The following is a 5,677-nucleotide window of genomic DNA, read 5'->3' on the forward strand; positions in this document are numbered from 1 at the left end:
GGTGCGGGAGAGGAGCAGCCAGCGCCGCAGCAGGCTCCTCCCGAGGACCTGCTGCAGGTGGTGGTGCTTCGGGGATCACCAAGAACAAGTGGGCGTGGCAGGGCTGTGGATGGCACACTCAGGAAACGGTGAGTCACGCGGTGTGGCTGGCCTGAACAGGGTCACCTGGGCCTGGTCAGGTGCACCAGGCAGTAAGCTTTCTCCCATGGGTGCCTTTGGAAGGTCACCATCCCAGCAAGAGCCAGGCAGATACATGGTAGGCCATGGACCCCCGTCCTTTTGTCCAGCCTCAATTACACAGGCCTTCCGATAAAGCCCCACTGTCTTACACCTTTATGGTTGGCTCCAGGCTGAGAGGTCTGCAGTTCAAAACCACCAACCACTCTGAGGGAGCGAGACAGGGCTTTCTGCTGCCATAGAGAGTGACCGCCTCGGAAACCCACAGGGGCAGCTCGCTAGGAGTCAGCATCGACTGGACAGCAGTGAGATCTTGTGCAGAGGACCCCCCTATCCGAGGACCAGAAAGCCTGCTGAAGACGCCACCACGTGGCTGACGCGGAGCTGCGCACCTCCCCTCGCTCCTGCAGCACTCTGAAAGGCCCAGTGCCCTCCGGCTGATAGGGCTCCTGGCCACCCTGCGTCGGGATGCCAAGGTTGTGGAACCTGAAGGAGCAGATGGCCAGTAGGTTTCCACCGACACTCGCGCTGTCACTCAGCACAAGTGAGATGCTCTCCCTCGGTCCCTGTGAGTTAGACTTTGCTCAGGATAGGGAGTGACAGAGGTCTGGTGGCGCAAGTCAAAGTCCTTTCAGCACTACGAACCCCACAGCCGCTCCTCGGGAGAAAGGTGGGGCTTCCCACTCCCACAGGGGCAGGTCTGCAGGGTCGCTGTGAGTGTGAGTGCAGCCTGGCCGATGAGAAGACACGGGGTGTCCTTTCACCCATTGTTGGCGAGAACGACTGCACGGTTGAGGTTGTAGGTTACTTTACAGCAAATCTCAGAGACCTCCTTTAAAACACACACACACCCTGAATGCATCACACATCTTTTGATCGTGAAAGTTGAGTTCAGAACCACCACCACCCCTCCTACGCTTGTCTGGGGGCGTGCTCTGCCCAGTGCTTGTGTGAGTGTCCAGTGGGTGCGTGGGACCACGTGGCTGGCCTGCACGTGCACACGCGCTTAGATGCCTGCAGAAATGCCTCCTTGCTCTGCCTGCACTCTAGTCCTTGGGTGGAGCGCTGGAGGACAGGGGCTGCGTTTCTTCAGCTCGTGTGATTTGTTATGGCCACTTCCCTTGGGAACTTGGCATTGAGCCCCTCACCAGTGCCTGCCCTGCCCTGCCCTGCCCCACCACCCTCGAGCGTCCACAACAGGGAGGGCTGGGCTCCCATGACCCAGCAGCCGTGGGGTGAGATGACCAGAGGCTCGGGGACAGTGAGCAGTGCCCACCTTGGGCGTGCCGTGGTGGCTGTCCCTCCTCGGCCCCTTCCTACTGAGGCCCACCAGCAGCTTCCCTGCTTGGCAGGGCCAGTGCCTTCAGCGCTGGCAGGCAGCTGCCAGGCTGGGTCTGGCTCGGCGCCTCTCCTGCTGCCGTGGCTGCCCCACCGGCCCTCCTGTTGGGCCCAGTTCTGGAGGGGCTGGACTCAGCCCGAGGAAGAGTTCGTAGATTCTAAAGTTCCAGCGCTTCTGAGGTGGCCCCAGGAAAGACCAGGCCGACAGCTGCCCCTGCGGCAGGACCCTGCAGTCCAGCGGGCAGGATCGGCGTGGTGGCTCCATCCAGCCCTCTGAGTCCAGGGCGGGCAGAGCCTCTGCGTTCCCTTTCTTCCTTCCCGTGCAGCCGCCCACGCGGAAGCCTCCGGAGTGTTAGCGCGCGGGTTTGCAGGAACAAACCCAGCATCAGGATGGGTGCTGCGGGTCAGTAGAGGACAGGGAGGAGGAGTCTGTCCCTTTGCTCCCCTGCCGGCAAGCCTGCTGCAGCCTCTCCAGGCCTCTTCCTGGCTTCCCTCCGCCAGTCAGCTCCGGCTGGTGCGAGGAGGCGCTTGCTCAGGAAGGGAAGCAGCCGCGCTGCCTCTCCCCATGCCAGCATCTCTTCCCCACACCCGTCTGCTCCCACCCATGTCTCCCGGCGGCCTGGAGCCATTCCTGTGCCATCGCTGGAGTGGAATCCTGGGTGAGGCGGTTGGGTCAGGCTGCTCCCACTCACTGTCAGCTGCCGCTGCTCCTGGCAAACTCGTCTAGACCATGCCTGTGCGGGGGCAGCAGCATCTCCCGGCCCTCCCCAGGGAACTGGGGGAGAGAGGGCCCTAGGGCTCCCGGGAGGAGATGCACACCAAGTCCAACCTCGAGTAATGGAAGGATTCTCATGTACGTAATGCCAGCAAAGCACCCATCGACCATCCAGGGATCCCTCAGAAGACAGGCCGGGCGGTCTGCACCCCAACTCCATGCACGTAAGGGAGGTCACCATGCGTCGGAACCCACCCCGCAGCGGCCAGTGACAACACGTGCTGGCTGTTCTGAGCGAAGCACATGGAAAACGGAATCGAGAGACTCCCTGACCCTGAGGAGCACTGGCAGCATCGTGGTTGTGTGTTGGACTGCAATCCGAAAGGTCCACAGATCAAAACCACCAGCCGCTCTGTCTCAGAAACTGTCCTGTCCTATAGAGTCGCTCTTAGTAGGCATTGATTGAAGGGCAGTGAGGTTTTTTGATCCCCAAGAGGAAGGGAAAAAAATGGAGCGTAGAGCTTAAATTCATAAAATTTCAGACAGTGCTGACCAGTTGAGGCCAGACACGCTTGCCCTGGGCCATCCCTTCTGCTCTGAGCAGAAATGGTCCCCTGGGACCTCCTGGCAGGGACAGACAGCACTTATGACCCACGGAGACACGTTCTATGACGTGTGTGATGCCAGCAGGCCAGCAGTGGCACTAACACAGCTGAGAAGATAGGGGCAGGGCAACTTGAGTCCTGGAAGCGGGACAGTGTTTTATTGCTGTTGACTCACTGTGAAGAGTGTAACGGTGTGAAAACTGAGACAGGAACCCAGCATGCGTCTAAACGCACAGGGAGGTCTCAGAGCAACAGCACGCACCGCTGACGGTTTTGAAGAACACGGACGTGGTCCTGGAGCACAGGCCCGCACGGTGATGGGGGCGACGGGAGCTGGCGCGGCCTCCTCAAGGGCAGCCTGGTTGTGTGTGCCCATCACCACTGAATACGGCACTCCACCGCACCTGGCTGTCCACGCCTGGGCGCCAGACACGTTGACCAAGATGTGTGTGGGTGACTATTCCTAAAGTATGACAAGGACAAGCCTGGCTGCCATGGGTGGGGTGGGGGTGGGGGGGGCAAACGCTGATCTGTTTGGTGAGTGGCTGTAGAGTACCGTCACCCTGGGATAATAACAGTTGTTTGTGTGTGTGTGTGTTTTACAGCTTCATTGCTACATGCTTCACATGCCATCAAATGCACCCTCATGACATTCCAGTTAGGAAAAGCAGGGAGCTGACGGAAGGCATGCCAGTGTGGGCACAGTTGTGCCATAGCGAAAGCCATGGGTGCCCATTCACACCCATAGGCCCGGAGCTTCCCATGATTCCACCTGGGGAGTCAGGTGTTGTGCTTCTTGGCCACCAAGCGCCTCCAGGGTGGGGAGCTGTAGGTAGCAGGCCCCGAGTCGGCAGCTTCTCAACTCGTGGTCGCGCACTTAGCTGTTTGCACCAGCCAGGGCCTCCTTAGTGGGCAGGTAGATGATGGACACTGGCGGCTTTGTCTGTGCCTCTGTTCTCTCACGTTCCTGCCGGGGACACCACTGACTCTCGTAAGAGGCAGAGTTAGAAGTTTGGGGGGTGATGACTCCTCCCTCCCTCCCTGTGGCTGTCGGTCCGCTGGATCCTGCCCCTGTCCGCCCTGTGCGGAACAGCCTCCAGTAGCACCTCCTCAGGGAGGGCTCCGCGCCCTGGGCCCTGGGCTCCACGGGCCCTGGGGTTGGACTTTGGGGGGCTGGGAGGAGGAGAAACGTCATGTTTCTGTTTTTATTTATTTATTCTTAATCCAAGTCAAGCGGTCCCTGCCTTCCAGGATCTGGCTCACGCACCTGCCTTTCCTCCTGACGCCTGAGGGAAAGGGCCCGTTCAGCTGACCCAGACTTTAGTGCTGCCCTTCAGTATGTGTCCGGAAGAGGCGCATTTGGTGACCAGACACCTGTGGACAGTCCCCCACCCGAGGGAGGCTAGACAGCAAGGAGAGCCTGGGAGGAGCCTCAGGATTGTGGCTCCGATGTCCTGAGCCCGAGTGTCCCCGGGCTCCCTAGAGATGAAGTGGGGTGCAGGCAGAGGGAAGCCTCACTTTGGGAGTGCCGGTCTCCTCGGGCTCCGGTTTGGCTCACCACCTACACAGGGAGGCTTCCCCCTGCCTGCGTTTTGACAAGCACCCTCCTCTGTGACCAGCGCAGGCCGCCTCGAAGTGCACGCACCCTGAGCCCCTAATGAATCTCAAGTCAAGAGCACTCGTTTTCTGCCATTGGGAACTGAGCAGCTCCTCCGGGAAGGGGAGGAAGAGGCAGAAACTGTCGCCGCCCTGAGGCATCCCCAGCGGCCCTGAGCCAGAGGCGTGCACAGCCGGGTGCTGGTTAGCATGGGGCCACTCGGTAGCTTGCTCACTGAAAAGGGACCTGTCTGTCTGTCTGCACAGAGCCGAGAATGAAGCGGAGAGCATCGGACAGAGGAGCTGGGGAGACATCAGCCAAGGCAAAGGCCCTGGGAAGTGGCATCTCCGGAAATCATGCGAAGCGAGCCGGGCCCTTCATCCTCGGTAAGCCTTTGTCCTCTGTCAGGGCACCGTCTGCTCAGAGGGGGGGCTGTGCCCACGGCGGGTGGTACAGGGCTATGCAGGTGGGAGAGCCAGAAGCCTTCTGTCACACTAGACCAAGACCTGTGATTTTTGTCGTCATCCCACCAGCCTTAGCACTGACTGCCTCTCTCTTCCCCAGAGAGGCCAGTGTTTGCCCCCCAGGAGGCCCCCCTGTGCCCAGGGGAGGCACACAGCTGCCCTTGACCCCCAGATCTACTCACCCAGGCACACTGGGGTCCTTGATAACATTCTGGGAAAGTGATTAATTTCACAAAGCACGTGTTAGAACACCCCTTCCCTTCGGAGCAGAAACCACGCAGCAGCAGGGCCTCCAGACAAGCATGTCAGGGTCCGGGCGACCAGAGACAGGGCAGCTTTGGGGGCAGGACAGGTACAGCTCCGTCCATTCTGTTACTGGCGCCTGCCTGCTGTGCCCCAGGCCTGTGCGCTGGTTGCCCTCTCGGAGAAAGAAACTGCATAAACAAGAGGCAGGGCAGTGCCCGGCAGAGGGAGAGAAGGGAGTGAGGGGACAGTGGGGAGGGAGATGAGCCCACAGGTAGCGGAGCCAGTGCGGCTCCCGGAGGAAGAGACATTGCCGCTGCCACGCAGGCAGAGGAGCCCGCCCAGGGAAAGGCATTCCGCACTGAAAGAAGAGCAAGTTCAAGGCCCAGAGGCAGAGGCAGAGGCAGGAGAGGCTTCATGTGTGGAGGGGCTGAAGAGGGTGCGGGGGGTGGGGGGTGGGGGAATGTCCACTGCAGGCCACAGAGAGGGGCTGAGGTCCCATGTTAGGAACAATGTGTGTGGGTGACTATTCCTAAAG

The sequence above is a fragment of the Echinops telfairi genome, unplaced genomic scaffold (genome assembly GCF_000313985.2).
Source record: "Echinops telfairi isolate 266 unplaced genomic scaffold, ASM31398v2 ScPeMD7_7457;HRSCAF=8495, whole genome shotgun sequence".
Taxonomy (NCBI): domain Eukaryota; kingdom Metazoa; phylum Chordata; class Mammalia; order Afrosoricida; family Tenrecidae; genus Echinops; species Echinops telfairi.